At 47.3% G+C, this 15780-nt stretch overlaps 1 long non-coding RNA gene across 1 annotated transcript in view; it reads right to left on the bottom strand.

Annotated features, from left to right (window-relative positions):
* Window positions 1–12341: 12341 nt before the first annotated feature.
* Window positions 12342–15780, bottom strand: part of LOC134565147 (uncharacterized) — a 74465-nt gene continuing 71026 nt past the window's right edge. Inside the window, exon 2 of the long non-coding RNA XR_010083789.1 lies at window positions 12342–12911. This is a non-coding gene — a long non-coding RNA (uncharacterized LOC134565147). The remainder of the gene's footprint in view (window positions 12912–15780) is intronic.

The following is a 15780-nucleotide window of genomic DNA, read 5'->3' on the forward strand; positions in this document are numbered from 1 at the left end:
AGGATGTCATTTCCGTCTGCTTACATCACTAGGTAACTGAGGGGGTTAAACTGCATTGATTATTTGAGGAGGAAGGGCTCTAGCTACTCGTACAGGGCGAAATCTTCTGATCACATATCCTTGATCACCTACATCACTTCACTGTCCACTCATTCAGTTCACACTTCCTGAGTTTGCCTATGAGGATGTTGTGAGAGACAGTGTTGAAAGTCTTGCTGAAGTCCAAGGGAACAATATCCATTGCTCTCTCCTCATCTATCCAGGTAGTTGTTTCATCTTAGAAGGTAATCAGGCTGGTCAAACATGATTTCCCTTTAGTGAATCTATGCTGGCTGCTTCTTATCACTTTGTTGTTCTCCATGTGGATAGAGATGGCCTACAGAATGAGGCATTCCATCACCTTTCCAGGGACTGAGGTGAGGTTGACTGGCCAGTAATTCCCTGGATCTTCCTTCTTGCCCTTTTTGAAGACCAGGGTGACATTTGCTTTCTTCCAGTCCTCAGGCACCTCTCCTGATCACCACAACCTTTCAAAGATGATCATGAGTGGCCTCCCTATGATGTTCGCCAGTGCTTTCAGTGCTTCTGGATGCATCCCCTCAGGGCCCACAGACTTTTGGATGTTCAGTTTGCTTAGGTGTTCTCTGACTTAATCCTCCTTGACAAAGGGAATGTCTTCCTCCCAACATACCTTTACCCTGGTCTCCTGCGTCAAAGATCCCTGAGGGCTGGTCTCATTGGTGAAGACTGATGCAAATAAGCATTCAGTACCTCTGCCTTCTCTGTGTCCTCTGTTACCAGGGTTCTCTGTTCATTTAGGAACAGGCCCATATTATCCTTTGTTTTCCGCCTGCTACTGATGTATTTGAAAAAGCCCTTTTTGTTATTCTAGACATCTTTGGCCAGACTTAATTCCAGATGGGCCTTGGCCTTCCTCATCTCATTTCTACTTACTCTGACAACCTCTCTCTATTAATTCCAAGTGGCCTGACCCTACTTCTACCTCCTGTGTGTTTCCTGCTTTTGCATGAGTAATGACAGGAGTTCTTCATTCATCCAGGCAGGTCTTTTGCCCCCTGTGCCCGATTTCTTGCTCATCATCGGGATGCATTGTTCTTGAGCCTGGAGGAAGTGATCCTTGAATATCAACCAAATCTCTTGGACCACTCTTCCCTGCAGGGTCTGTTTCCATGGGATTCTTCCAAGAAGATCCATGAAGAGGCTAAAGTTAGCTCTCCTGAGGTCCAGGGTTGTAATCTTACATGTTGCCCTGCTTCCTCCTTGCCCAAAACTGAACTCCACAATCTCATGGTCACTAGAGCAAAGGCTGCCCCCAACCTTCACATCTCCAACAAGACCTTCCCTGTTTGTTAGCATAACATTTCCACTAGGCAGCTTTCCAGCCACTCTTCCCCAATCCTAACCCCCTGCTGCATGGGGTTAATTATAGCATAGATAAATTGTTCTTTATGATCTTTGATATTTTATAGATCTCTTTTAGATTCATGTTTAAACAGTGAATTTTTCTTTTTCCTTTACACCTGTCTATGCATTTATAAATTATCTTTGCATAATGCAAACAGTTTGCCAGTAAGTTATTATAAACTTACGTGAAAGAAATGAAGTTGTTAGTTTTATTGAGTTTGTATGGCCAGGTTTTGGTAGCAGGAGGACTACAGGGGTGGCTTCTGAGAGAAGCTGTTAGAAGCTTTCTCCATGTCTGGCAGAGACAATCCCCGGTGGCTGCAAGACAGATGGGTCACTACCCAAGGCTGAGCCGATTAGAAGTGTTGGTAATGCCTCTGTGATAACAGATTTAAGAAGAAAGGAAAAAAAAAGTATTGCACAGTTGCAATTGCAGCCAGAAAAGAGTGGGGCAAGAATATGTGAAAGGAACAACTCTGCAGACACCAAGGTCAGTGTAGAAGGAGGGGGAGGAGCTGATATGGGCACTAGAGCTGAGATTCCTCTGCAGCCCATGGTGAAGACCATGGTGAAGGAGGCTGTGCCACTGCAGCCCATGGAGGTCCATGGAGATGCAGAGCTCCACCTGCAGCCCATAGAGGAGATCCATGCTAGAGGAGGTGGATGCCTAGGAGGAGGCTGTGAACCCATCAGAAGCCTGTGTTGGAGCAGGCTTCTGGTAGGACTTGTGAACCCGTCGGGGACCCATGCCGTAGCAGCCTGTCCCTGAAGGACTGCATCCTGTGGAAGAGTGACCCATGCTGCAGCAAACTGGGGAAGACTGTTGCCCATGGGATGGACTCACATTGCAGCAGTTCACAGATAACCATTGCCTGAGGTGGACTCATGTTGGAGAAGTTCATGAAGAACTGTCTCCCATGGGAGGGAGCCCACAGTGAAGCAGAGGAAGGACTCCTCTCCTTGAGCAGCTGCAGAAACAACATATGATTAACTGACCATAACTCCCACTCCCTGTCTCCCTGTGTCACTGGGGGAAGGAGGTAGAGCTGAGAAGGATGGAGGGGTGGGAGGAAGGTGTTTTTAAGGTCTTATTTTACTTCTCATTATCCCACTCTGATTTTGTTAGCAATAAATTCAATTAATATCACTAATTAGGGCCTGTTTTGCTCATAACAGTATTTGATGAGTGTTCTCTCCCAGTCCTTATCTCAATCCATGAACCCTTTGTTATATTTTCTTTCCCCTCTCCAGCTAAGGAGGGGAGTGACAGAGCAGCTTTAGTGGGCACCTGGCATCTGGCCAGAGTGAACCCACTACATTAATCCTTTGAGAAACTCTATTTATATTAAATGCCTTGCTGTCATAGAAGTGTAAAAGCTTTTGTGGGATTGCATTTTATGGAAATGGTTTGCTCTGGCTCACCCTTGGAAAATGTATGGTTTATCCCAAGTCTGTACCCTCCCTGCAGTATCCTGTATCTGTAACCTCATTGGCTGGAGAATGTTACCGCGCCCCTTTGAACCTCTGTGATAAGAATGCTAAGGCAGAAGGCTCTGCCCCTCTTGCCCCTCTTCCCCTGGAGGCCTCCTGATGCTCCCTTTCCCTCTCCTCCCTTCCCCCCCCCCTTTTTCCCTTCCCCTCTCCCTCAGTGAATAAACCCTCACCTCATCAGCACCCCACCGGCATCTGAGTCTCCTTGCCTGCAAGCCCGGGAACACCACGACCCCAAAAGACCCCGGGGGTCTCCGGGGGGCACTCCCCGGGGACCCCCCATAAATTTAAACAACAACAGATGACGCACCAACGTCGGGCAACAGCATCAGCGACCCTGAGATAAGATGGACCATGGTAACACCGTTTCGGTGCCGTCTCCGGTGGAGCGGCCGTTCTGGGCCATCGCGGCCCGGGGCGGCCCCTCCCCCACCGCGCAGAGACCTCGTGAGCCACCACGCGGCCATCCCACCACCGCCGACCAGCCCGGCGCGGGCCCGGGTCCCGGCCCCTTGGGGCCTCGGCCCGCCTCGGCGCTGCGTGGGCTGTGCAGCCCCGCCGGGTGGCGCGGCCCGGGCGGCGCGGCTCCGCCACGGCGAGGCTCCGGCGTGAGCCCCGGCGCGGCGGGACCGCTGCTCCGGCGCGTGGCAGCGGCGCGGCCCCGGCCCGCCTCGGCTCGGCGGCGCGGGCTGCGCGGCAGCTGCGCGGCACCCTCCGGTCCGCGGCAGCCGCTGCGCGGGCGGCGAACCGGCGGCGGAGCGGCCCCAGCCTGGCACGGCCCCGGCGGAGGAGCGGCCCCAGCCCAGCAGGACCGCGGGGCGGGGCAGTCCCGGAGCGAGCCAACACGTGGCCCCAGCCCCGCCGCAGCGCGTGCGGGCCCCAGCACCGGGAGAAGCCGCGCGGAGAACAGGCGCCCCTCCCCCCACCCGGCAACAGCGGCGAAGCAGCCCTGGACAGCAGCGAAAGGAACTCAGCCAGACAGCCATCAGAGAAGGAAAAAGCAGTCTTCAGTTGTGCCCAAGCCCCGCACCTTCCAAAACTCGGTTTTGTAAATTGTGTAACCTCCTTCCTTACCCTTACCCCCTCCTCCCCTCGCTGCTCCTTCTCCCTAACCCCCTTTCCCTTAACAAACCCCCGAGAGTTAACCCCTTCCTGCTCAACCCGGCATGGCACAGCTGACACCACGTGCTGCGCTGTGACCGCATGGCCACCATGGCCACGTGCTCTCAGTCCCATCTTCCGCTTTTCAAGTCCCACAAGGTAAACGCTAAGAAACCAAACCCCAAAGCTAAAGTGAATTTGTAATACCAGTTTTGCAGCCTTGTATAATTGTTAATGCTACTTCGATTCCCTTTCCCTGTTTTTCTGCCCCTGTCCCTTGCTGTTCTGGCCAAACAGCAGGGTGTCCCAAACCCCTCCATTTCCTTCCCATCCCCATGAAGTAGTTTTTACAATTATGCCATTCTAGTTTTGTGTGTGTTCATATTGCAGATTCCCCTGTTTTCTAATTTAGAAAGCAGAGGCCTTTTCAGGTCACAAGTGTGGATCCAAGGGAAGCAGTTTTTAGACTGTCTTCTTGTAAAGCGCGAATCAGTAGTAGACTACTGAATCGATAACGCTTTTTGGGTTTATACTGTCCTCAGTTAGTTCTGAGGGTGATTGATAACCTGATAGAGTGTCTGAGAAAGTATTTGACGGTTTTTGTAGTTTTTTTCTTTTGTTTTTCTTTTGATGACCTAAAACTGGGGGTCTTTTGTTAGGTGGTTGAACCAGTTGGAAAGTGAAAGGAGTGATTTGGCTCAGATCCTTGGGTGAGAATCTGAGGCCGTGTGTGGAGCCCGGGGAACTCCACGTGTTTTCCTGTCCCCGGAATGGGAGCAGAGGTCAGCGCCTCAGCCTAAGCTGGGGGCTGTGGTGGTCTGAAAAGCCAGTTGGAAAAGACTAGACACTATTAGGCCAGTCACGCTGGAAAGGCTCAAACAAATTTGTTAACTTGTTTCAAATCTTGCAATATAAACTCACATAACCCGTCTACTGCAATTACAAGGTCAGATCAACTGTTCACCTTATAACATAATCCTTACTGCAATTGTATTTGGTTTCATGCTGCAAAACTGTAATTACTGTTTCATTTTTTAAATTGTTAATGGTCATATGTCATATTTCTCTTCTCACATTTTAAAGAAAAAAAGGGTGACTTGTGGGATTGCATTTTATGGAAATGGTTTGCTCTGGCTCACCCTTGGAAAATGTATGGTTTATCCCAAGTCTGTACCCTCCCTGCAGTATCCTGTATCTGTAACCTCATTGGCTGGAGAATGTTACCGCGCCCCTTTGAACCTCTGTGATAAGAATGCTAAGGCAGAAGGCTCTGCCCCTCTTGCCCCTCTTCCCCTGGAGGCCTCCTGATGCTCCCTTTCCCTCTCCTCCCTTCCCCCCCCCTTTTTCCCTTCCCCTCTCCCTCAGTGAATAAACCCTCACCTCATCAGCACCCCACCGGCATCTGAGTCTCCTTGCCTGCAAGCCTGGGAACACCACGACCCCAAAAGACCCCGGGGGTCTCCGGGGGGCACTCCCCGGGGACCCCCCATAAATTTAAACAACAACAGCTTTGGCAAAACTAGTAGTGTAATCTTGTTGGCAGCCTGTATGTGTATGTGTTAGTCTCTCCAAAGAGAAACTTCTGTGGTGGGCTGACTGGCCAGATGCCAGGTGCCCACCTGTTGGGGGTTAGATTTGCCTCTTTTTTCCACTTACAGAATTTTTTCCCATAAGTTTCCAAGAAACCCTAATGACAGTACTTAGCCGGAACAAAGAGAGTAGTTGAAGGACATGGCTGCACAAGGCTACACCTATTGTTTTTAAGTCTCTGGAAGTGTCCCTCAGAGGGGAGAGATAATGCGAGCTTTGGGAAAGGTAAAAAGACAGAGCTGGGGGAGGGGGGCCCACTCTTGGTCTCAGCATCAAGGGAGACAGTCAAGCTGCCCCTCGCTGCAGGAAGAGTTCACGGCCATCACTCTGCCTCTGCCTCGTCCTGGGAAATCTACCATCATCTGCTTGTGTACCCAGGAATCCTGAGCTCGTTTTCTCCAGCCCTTCCCCCACTGCCGCTGCTTCTTCAGAGCTTTGAGACTCTCCTGCTACTCTGTAGCCCTGCACTGCACAGCCCTGCTGGGAAACCCCTGCCGCTCCAGCTACCAGCGCAGAGCTCCTCATCTCATCCACCAGCCCGGGACTTTCCACCGTTTCAGCTCACCCTCTCAGAGTCCTGCAGGGGCACCGAGATCAAACTGCCCCAGTGTAGCAGGAGCAAGATGACTTGTAGAGCTATCCCAAACTGGGCCTCAGACTAGGCCGTAGACCTGGGCCTGCTAGGCCTCGGACGTTTGCCCTACGTAGAAATAGATAAGCTTGTTTTGCTGGGAATTGTGTTAAGGTATATCTATCCACAGAATAATTACACTGAAACTCCGTAGCTGCCTTAACTCTAGATTGTTTGCATATTTCTTTACTCTCACTGCCTATCAGAGTGCACCTGTTCTTGTAAACTATTCTGTCTGTATTTAATCCGCCATCTCAAGGAATAAAAGGGAGAACGTGTGATATAACCATGTTGGCTGGACCCTCGTTTCTCTAGTCTCCGATCCCTATCTGATCCCAGCTTCACCCCAGGATTTTTGTAAAAGAAAGCCCTCAAGTTTCTTGGTTCTGTTTATTATTAATGCTGTAGTTGTTGTTTGTTTGTTGTTTTGTCATTTATATTAGTAAAGAACTGTTATTCCTATCCCCATACCTCTGTCTGAAAGCCCCTTTAATTTTCTAAATTAGAATAATTTGGAGGGAGGGGATTCGAATTCTCCATCTCTAGGGAGGTCCTGCCCCCTTGCTAGCAGATACATGTCTTTCAAACCAAGACACCACCAAAGCTGCTCTATCACTCCCCTCCACAGCTGGAGAGGGGAGGGAAAATATAATGAAAGGCTCATGGGTTGAGATAAGGGTAGGGAGAAATCATTCATTGATTACCATCATGGACAAAATAGACTCAAGTTGGGGATATTAATTGAATTTACTACCACTCAGAGTAGGATAATGAGAAACAAAACAAATCCTACAAACCCCTTCCCCCCTACCCTCCCTCATTCCCAGGCTCAACTTTATTTTCAATTTTCTACCTCCTTCCCCCAGTGACCCAAGGAGACAGGATTTTGGAGTTATGGTCAGTTCATCACATGTTGTTTCTGCTTCTGCTTCCTTCTTAGGGACAGGACTCCTTCCCCTTCTCCTATGAGACAGTCCTCAAACTTCTCCAACTTAAGTCCTTCCCACAGGCTACAGTCCTTCACAAACTGCTCCAGTGTGGGTCCCTTTCCACAGGATGCAGTCCTTAAGGAACAGGCTGCTCCAGCATGCATCCCCCACAGGGTCACAAGTCCTGTCAGCAAACCTGCTGCAACATGGCCTTCTCTCCACAGGGCCACAGGTCCTGCCAGGAGCCGACTCCAACGTGGGCTTCAGACAGGGTCACAGCCTCCTTTGGGCATCCACCTGCTGCATAGTGGGTCTTCTCCATAGACTGTGGGTGGACCTCTGCTCCCCTTGGACCTCCATGGGCTGCAGGGGCACAGATGTCTCACCGTGGTCTTTACCATGGGCTGCAGGGGAATCAGCTCTGGCACCTGGAGCACCTCCACCCCCTCCTTCTCCCCTGACCTTGGTGTCTGTAGAGTTGTTCCTCTCACATATTCTCACTCTGCTCTTCTCTGGCACCAAGTACTTCCATGCAATAATTTTTCCCCTTTTTAAATATGTTATTACAGAGGCATTACCACCATTGCTGATGGGTTCAGCCATTGCTGGTGGTAAATCCATCTTGGAGCTGGCTGGCATTGGCTCCATTGGACATAGGGGAAGCTTCTTGCAGCTTCTCGCAGAAGCAACCTCTGTAGCCCTCCCTCTACCTGCAACCTGGCCATGCAAACCCAATACAACTACCAATCTGCTAGTGGCACAAGAAATACCATCACCAATTCAGGCAATTTACTTCATGGTTTAATGATTTTTCTAAGTTGACCTAAAATCACTTATTTTGAATTCTTGTTCTCTAATTTCCATTCACTTAGACAAATGCAAAGCATTACGATGGCTTTGTGTGTGAGGAGCAAATAATTTGTTTCATATGTTAAAATTCTTTGATGTGGTGCTACAGCTTAAATTTTCTTTTTATGACATCTGTGACAACCCTTTTCATCCATCATTTGCACATTCTGTTGTTGTTTTGAAATGCATCAAAAATTAGCCAAGCACTGGCATCTGGTGGGCAAGACCTTTAAACAGAGTTTGAAGAATATTAGGCAAATACCTTTTCCATAATAAGCAATACCCCTTTCTGAATGTTATAAGGAAATGATTCAGCAAGCATACATTTATTATTGTCTTACTATAAGTAGTTTTTAGTTCACTGTAGTCAGCATGAACAACTTAAAGGTACAGTCATCTTCTGATTACCAGGGCACAGTTTTGTCTGAAGTGTGAATCAGCTGTGTTACAAGTGTAGCGACATGAGCTGGCTCCATTTCAGCTTATTAACCCCAATGCAGTACTTTCTGAAAGTGCCTATCATCAGATATGATCCAGAAGGAGTTTTAGCTCATTTATGGGAAACCATGCAAAGTTTAATAAGGTCTGAGCACCAGAGCTGGCTATGCATGGCATCAGCAGCATGTTCTGAAATGGGGTAAAAACTGATAGTTGCAGGTAGAACTGACAGGAAGTGTAGCAGCGGGGGGATGGATGGTGGTTGCTGCTACCTGTCCCCAAAAAGCATCTCTTCTGGCAAAGCGGCTCGGGTGGGCACACAGGCAAGGCACTCAAGTACACACACCCACACCCACACACCCCCACACCATGGCTAGCTCAGAGAAGAAAGGCAGGAAGGGTCTCCTGTATAAGGTTCCAGTGAGGTTTATTTTGTAGACGCACGCCAAAGGTTCCAGGGACAGAAAGATACAGAGCAAAGGAATGTCTAGGGTTAAGTATGGGGGTCAGGAGCCAATGGTCTGAACACAGGGGCGGTATGAGGGCAGGGTAAAGGGCAATGACCTATAGGAGACACAAGGACAGACCATCAGCGAAACCACAACCAATGGGGAAACAGGGAAAGGAGAAACCTCGAGAACCAGGGACATGTATGAACAACAGAGGTGGGCAAGGCCCACAGGACAGTGGGAAAAGCAAAACTGAGGTAGATTAACATAATGCTGCAGAGCACCCTTTTTGCTCACCCTAAGGTATGAGGCATTCTCGGAGCCAATGATAGATTCTTCCACGGCAAAGCCCTAGAAGTTTCCCTTAGAGGCTCAAGGGCCTCCACAAGGAAGAATATTTGAGTGATTCTACAGTGAACCAGCACAGCCCACAGTAGGCTCAGTACCTCAGGCTTTGCAAGGTTTAGAAGGGCTCTGTGCAGGGCCTCATATGTCCATTCACTCGGATACTCATCATTCCAGGTTTAGGGACAGGAGATCTTGTGTGCCTGAATATAGCCTTCTGTGTATCATTTGGACTGATTGTGCTTTTTTGAGGGGGTCTAGGAGTGTTAGAACAATGCATCCAAGTAACTGTAGGAGCTAACTCAGGACCAGCAAGTAGGATCAACCTCCTTTAACCAACTTGGATGCAGCAAAATTGTTTTTAGAGTGGCTGGGGCACCTGCACTGTACTCTGCAGTGTGTTTTGTACCTATATAATAGAGTGTATCCATTTGTCTGTTGGACCAATTTATCTCAGATTAGGAAGCATTGGCTGTATATGTTACCTGTTGTGCAATTGTTCAGCTGTGTTTCTTTAATGTGAAGATTCTGGCAAAAAGCAGTAGTCATTTCTTTGTTGAATAGAATTTTAATGACTCCTCAATTCAAAAGTATTTTCTAATACATGCAAACCAAAAAAATGAAATAGAAAGTGTATAATTGTTTTGCTTTATGACCAGTAAATTAGCTACATCAGAATAGAAAAAGGCATTAAGCTTGCAGTTGAGACATTTATGGTGTTTCAGAGAAAAATTAACATTTCAGTTAATGTGTATTTTTTTACAAATAAATTTAGAAGTTATTGAAATTTGTTCATTTCAGGAAAAAAGTATATTAGAAATTCTGTTGCTTATTTCCCTAGGATGTTGATGCTACAAACCCAAATTATGAAATTATGTGTATGATAAGAGATTTCAGGGGAAGTTTGGATTATAGACCACTGGCAATTGCAGATCCTGTAAGTACCCAAGTGATGTGGAAATTTTTTATCCTTCTGAATTTTGCTCTTTGTCTCAAATTTTTTTGATGTATGTACCTGGCCTTGAACACTTCCACAGTGGGAGCATCCACAAGTTCTCTGGGCAATCTGTGTCTCACCACCCTCACAGTAAAGAATTTCTTCCTAACATCTAATATAAATCTCTCCTATTTTAGTTTAAAACCATTCCCCCTCATCACTATACTCCCTGTTAAAGAGTCCCTCCCCATCTTTCTTGTGGGCCCCCTTTAGGTACTGGAAGGCTGCTATAAGGTTTCCTCAGACCCATCTCTTCTCCAGGCTGAACACCCTCAGCTCTCCCAGCCTGTCTGCATAGCAGAGGTGCTCCAGCCCCCAATCACCTTCATGGCCTCCTCTGGACTCACTCCAGCAGGTCCACATCCTTATCCTGAAAGCCCTAGAGCTGTATGCAGTACCCTAGGTGGGGTCTGACCAGAGGAGAATAGAAGGGGAGAATGACCTCTCTCGACCTGCTGGTCACACTGCTTTTGATGCAGTCTAGAATGTGACTCATTTTCTAGGCTGTGAGCTCATTGCCAGTTCATATTCAGTTTCTCATCCACCAATACCTCCAAGTCCTTCTTGGCAGGCCTGCTCTCAATCTACTCATTGCCCAGCCAGTATCCATGTTTGGGATTGCCCTAACCCAGGTGCAGGACCTTGCACTTGGCCTTGTTGGACTTGATGAAGTTCACATGGGTCCAACTCTGAAGGCTGTCCAGGTCCCTCTGGATGGTATTCCTTCCCTCCAGCAATGTCAACCACACCACACAGCTTGATGTTGTCAGTAAAATTGCTGAGGGTGCACTCAATCCCACTGTCCATGTCACCAACAAAGATGTTGAACAGCACTGGTCCCAATACCAACCCCTGAGGAACACGACTCATCACTGGTCTCCACTTGGACATTGAGCCATTGACTGTAACTCTTTGAGTGCAACTGACCAGCCAATTCCTTATCCACCAAGTGGTCCATCTGTCAAATCCATGTCTCTCTGGTTTATAGAGACTATGATGTTGTGTAGGATAGTGTCAAATGCTTTACACAAGTCTAGGTAGATGACGACAGTTGCTCTTCCCTTATCCACCAATGTTGTAACCCTATTGTAGAAGGCCACCAAGTTTGTCAGGCACAGGGTCCAGCAGAAGGCCACAAAGATGATGAGGGAACTGGAGCATCTCTCTTATGAGAAGAGACTGTGGGAGCTGGGCCTGTTTAGTCTAGAGAAGACTGAGTGGGGATCTGATTAATCATATAAATATCTCAAAGGCAAGTGTCAAGAGAAAGGTGCCAGACTCTTTTCAGTGGTGCCCAGTGACAGGATGAGGAGCAATGGCCCTAAACTAAAATCCAGAAATTTCACCTCATCATGAAGAACTTTTTTACAGTGAGGGTGGCAGAGCACTGGAACAGGCTGCCCAGGGAGGTCATGGAGTCTCCCTCTCTGGAGACATTCAAAACCTACCTGGACATCTTCCTGTGTAACTTGCTCTGGGTGACCCTGCCTTGGCAGAGCACTGAGGTGACACTGATTGGCCTGTAGTTCCTGGGTCTTCTTTATTTCCCGTTTTGAACATTGGGGTTATGTTTCCCCTTTTCCAGTCATGGGAACTTCACCAGACTGCCATGATTTCTCAAATATGATGGATAGTGGCTTAGCCACTTGTCTCGGTTTGAAAGACAGGTGTCTGCTAAGAAAGGCAGAAGCCTCCCTTGGAATGGAAAATATGACCCTCTTCCCTCTGAATTATTATAACTTTGAAATTAAGGGGCTTTCAAGCAAAGATATGGGAAAAGGAATAACAGTTCTTTACTAGTATGTATATGTATAACAGGGCAAACAAACAACAACTATGGCAGCAACAACAAACAAACCCAGAAACCAAGCAACAGCCTTCTCTTGGCTGTCAAGCACTTTCCCCTTTGGTGTAGTTACTGTCACAGCTGGCAGGGGCACTGTTGGCTCCCGGCTGGGCAATGATTCTGCCGTGGCTGCAAGGGGCGCTCTGACACGAACTCAGCCACCTCTCTCTCACCTGGTGTCACGAGCCAAAGGATGGTCGCGATGGTTGGTTTTGATTTCAGAGTGCAAAAAGAGACAGTGATAACTTAATTCAAGTGAAATCAATTGTATCTTTATTGATACACACAGTTATGCGATAGAAGAGAAGGGGAAAGAAGAGAGGGAGAGAGAGAGAGAGAAAGGAGGAAAGAAAGGGTATAGCTACCGACTGACAGACGGGAGTCCTCGTGACGCTGGTACCAAGACACCACCTTCGCAGTCCTCGTGGCACGTGTCAATAGATCCGTCGTCCGCCGGGGAGGGCCTCGAAAGCCTGCTCTCCTGGTGGGGTTGTTATAGTTCTTTTCGAAGCGAGAGGCAAGATGCCAGGAAGGGGGAAATGTTTTGTGGGCATCGCAGGTGTTCTCTCACAATAGAGGGGGCGGTGTGGCTCAGGTCTTACCAAGTACGGTCAGTACAGGAACATCTCTTTGCAAACATGGCCAGAAACCGTAACAGTCCCCCATTGTTTCATGCATGGGTCCCTGAGGAGGGCGTCTTGGTCCAGTGACAGCAGCTGCAGGGAAAACTTGGCCTGTGCTGTGGCCCAGAGTCCATGGGGGTCTCGGCCTCTGACAGTCGTGAGGCAAAAATGAGGGATTTTCGGACCGACTCTTACACCTGGTAATGGCAGGTGCAGGTGGTAGAAGAGATGGAAAAGGGCTTCCTTTGTTATGTGAGAAATGACCACTCACTTGAAAATTTCAAAGGTTTATTAAACCTCAGCAAACACAACAAAGGACTGAATAAGGAAAAAGAGAGTGCTGGGAGCATGGCCAACTGCCAGAGGATCATTCACAAAATGGCTGCTCTGCCTTTTATACCCCTGGTGTTGCATCAGCCAACCCCGGCCTCTCCCAAAGTCTGCCAGTCAACTCTTCTTTGCCATCCAATGGTGGAGACCTTCTTGCAACTTGATTGGAGGTGAGGTGTTGTCATGCCAAGCCACCCCAGCAATAAGCTTTCCCCATTCCCAACTGCCCCATGCAAGGGGCACATGTACACACCCACCCTCCACATGTCCTTGATAACCCTGACAACCAAGGCTGTCCAGTGGCAACAATCTGGAGGGGAGAAAGGGGACTCTGGGGAGAACAGAGGGTGTCCAAACAACAAACTACAATAACATAACCATACATCAACAAAACTTCTCCTAACATACACACAATATTCATCCCTTAATTGCGAGAGCCAGTCATCATATTAACCATCTATAACACTTTACAAACTCAGAGGGGTGGGGAGGGCACTTGGTTCCAGTGCCCCTCCTGACAGCAAAATGCGCTGTAGCAGGAACCTCTTGATTTATTAAAATATGAATATTGATCTAATATCAATATCCAACTGTGACGGACAAAAAACTCTCTAACAGTTAGTTAGAAAGTATATGTTTATTGCGACACCGGGCAGCACGTGGGATAGCTCCCTAATGCGCACTGCAAAGATCACAGGTAATTACAAAGCCTTTTATTTACAAAAATTTTGAATACACAAAATACAAATGCATATTCATACCCCTGTCACTTCCTCTTCTCCGCTTCGTATGCTAATTGACAAAAAGGCTATTAAGCATGGGTAGTTTTATCCCTGAAATGGGTTGGTGGTCCTTTTGTGAGGAGTGGTCACCAAAAGGAGGAAGTAAAACGAGTCTTCCTCATTCTAAACTTTCAACCTTTTCAATGCAGATGTGATTAATGGATGGTAGAACTCCCTGTTTTTTCCTGTTTTCCAGGACTATTTCAGTGGGTTTCTGGAAACAGGTCTGGTGTTGTATTGATTAGTTTCTCTGTTTGACAAGCAATGAGTTATTAGATCCAGGGTAGCTTATCTTAAATCCCCTCAAGCCTTTTAAAAACCCCTTTGATGGTCTCAGTCTCATGATGCATCATAATGTCTTTTTCCCTCTATCTCTAATTTCTTTTAAGATTTCTCTCAATTTGTGATGTTTCATCAATTGAGCAACTAAAGTCAAATTCATTCCTATGGGCACAGGCAGTATCTCCCTCACAGTGGCTAGGTTGGCCTTTATATATTGATGTGATATTGCAGGTGCCCGATAGGAAAAATCACATCCCTTAATTCTAACAAAATTGCAAACACACAAATTGAATTGAGTTTCATCTACAATTTGGTTATCTATCCTTATGATGGGGCATGCAGTCCTAAGACAGACACAACCTTGTCCTGTATACACAAGTGAAGTTGTCTGTTTGCCTGGATGCATTTCAAAGTGACAAATACTTTGGTCCATATCCAAACAAGTGTCTTTGTCACCTTCTAATGTCCCTTCACATAAGTAGCCTAGTTGTCTCCTCACAGTCCAGGGCTCTAGATTAACAGTTTGCCATTTTCCTTCAATTTCTTGTGCCCACATCCTGTGCTCAGAAGGGTACAGTACCGTTCCCTCATGGTTTAATCCTAAGGGAACTATTGGATGTATTAGGTCTGCTGAGGCATTGTGTATAGTTAAAACAAAGGCTGTCACCATACTAGTCACAGGGTTATAGGTGAAATTGACCAACATCCACCAAGACTGAAGTTCCCTCTCCATATCAGAGGCATTGTCCCAAACAATCTTGTGAATTTCAGCAGGGAATGTTCCCTCTCCACCTTCTCTGATAACTGCAGCAGCTACTGATTGCATCCACAGTTGTGCTTGAGTACACCCTAGAGCCAGCGAGATGTTTTCACTAGCTGTGCCTAGCGCATTCATTATGACCTCTTGATCTCACTCCTCTGTATTTTCCCATTCTGGTAATATTTGGGTCAATTTCCAATGATTGTTACCTAGTGCTAGTAGAGAGGATTGCAAAGGTTGTTGTAGCTTGACTAAATCGCTCCCTACTGAGGTTAATTTATTCATCAGCACTTCTGAATCTATTGTGTTCAGCACTCCCAGTCCTGTCCCTAGCAACCCAGTGAGATCCCTCTTACTCCTAAAATTAGGAGGCATACTTTTTTGGTGCCAAGTGGTCCAGTCCATAAAGGAGTTCCTAAAAAATGGGGCACATTCTGGCCAAATGTGAGAAGCATTTACCTGTACTCCCATTTCTACTAGTTTCAAAGACCACTTTGGGTTAACTATCAGCTTCTGAACTCCTGTCTTCTTAATAGCATATGGCCCACTTCTGGTAACTACAGGAGTTGTTCCTCTACTTCTGGAATAGCTGGCATCTGGGTGATCACAGCCTTTCTTGGCACTGATGGAGCAGTCTTGGTCTGATCCTTATGGAGCTCAGTACATACCTGGGTGATGTTAAAGTCAATATCATACCCTCTTATTGCACACCCCTCTATTTTGAGCCTAAACTGAGGACATTTACTCAAGCATTTGTCACAGCATTCAGGACTAATCTGGATGGGTCTCATGGGTGGGTGGTAAGCCTTATGGAACCCATCCTGTACAAATGCATACTTACATCCCCAAACATTTCTTCCTTCCCACAAGCTTGCATTCGTGACTTAGCATCTTGTTTAAAGCCTTATGAGA

This window comes from Prinia subflava, assembly GCF_021018805.1.
Source record: "Prinia subflava isolate CZ2003 ecotype Zambia chromosome W unlocalized genomic scaffold, Cam_Psub_1.2 scaffold_36_NEW, whole genome shotgun sequence".
In the NCBI taxonomy this organism is placed as follows: domain Eukaryota; kingdom Metazoa; phylum Chordata; class Aves; order Passeriformes; family Cisticolidae; genus Prinia; species Prinia subflava.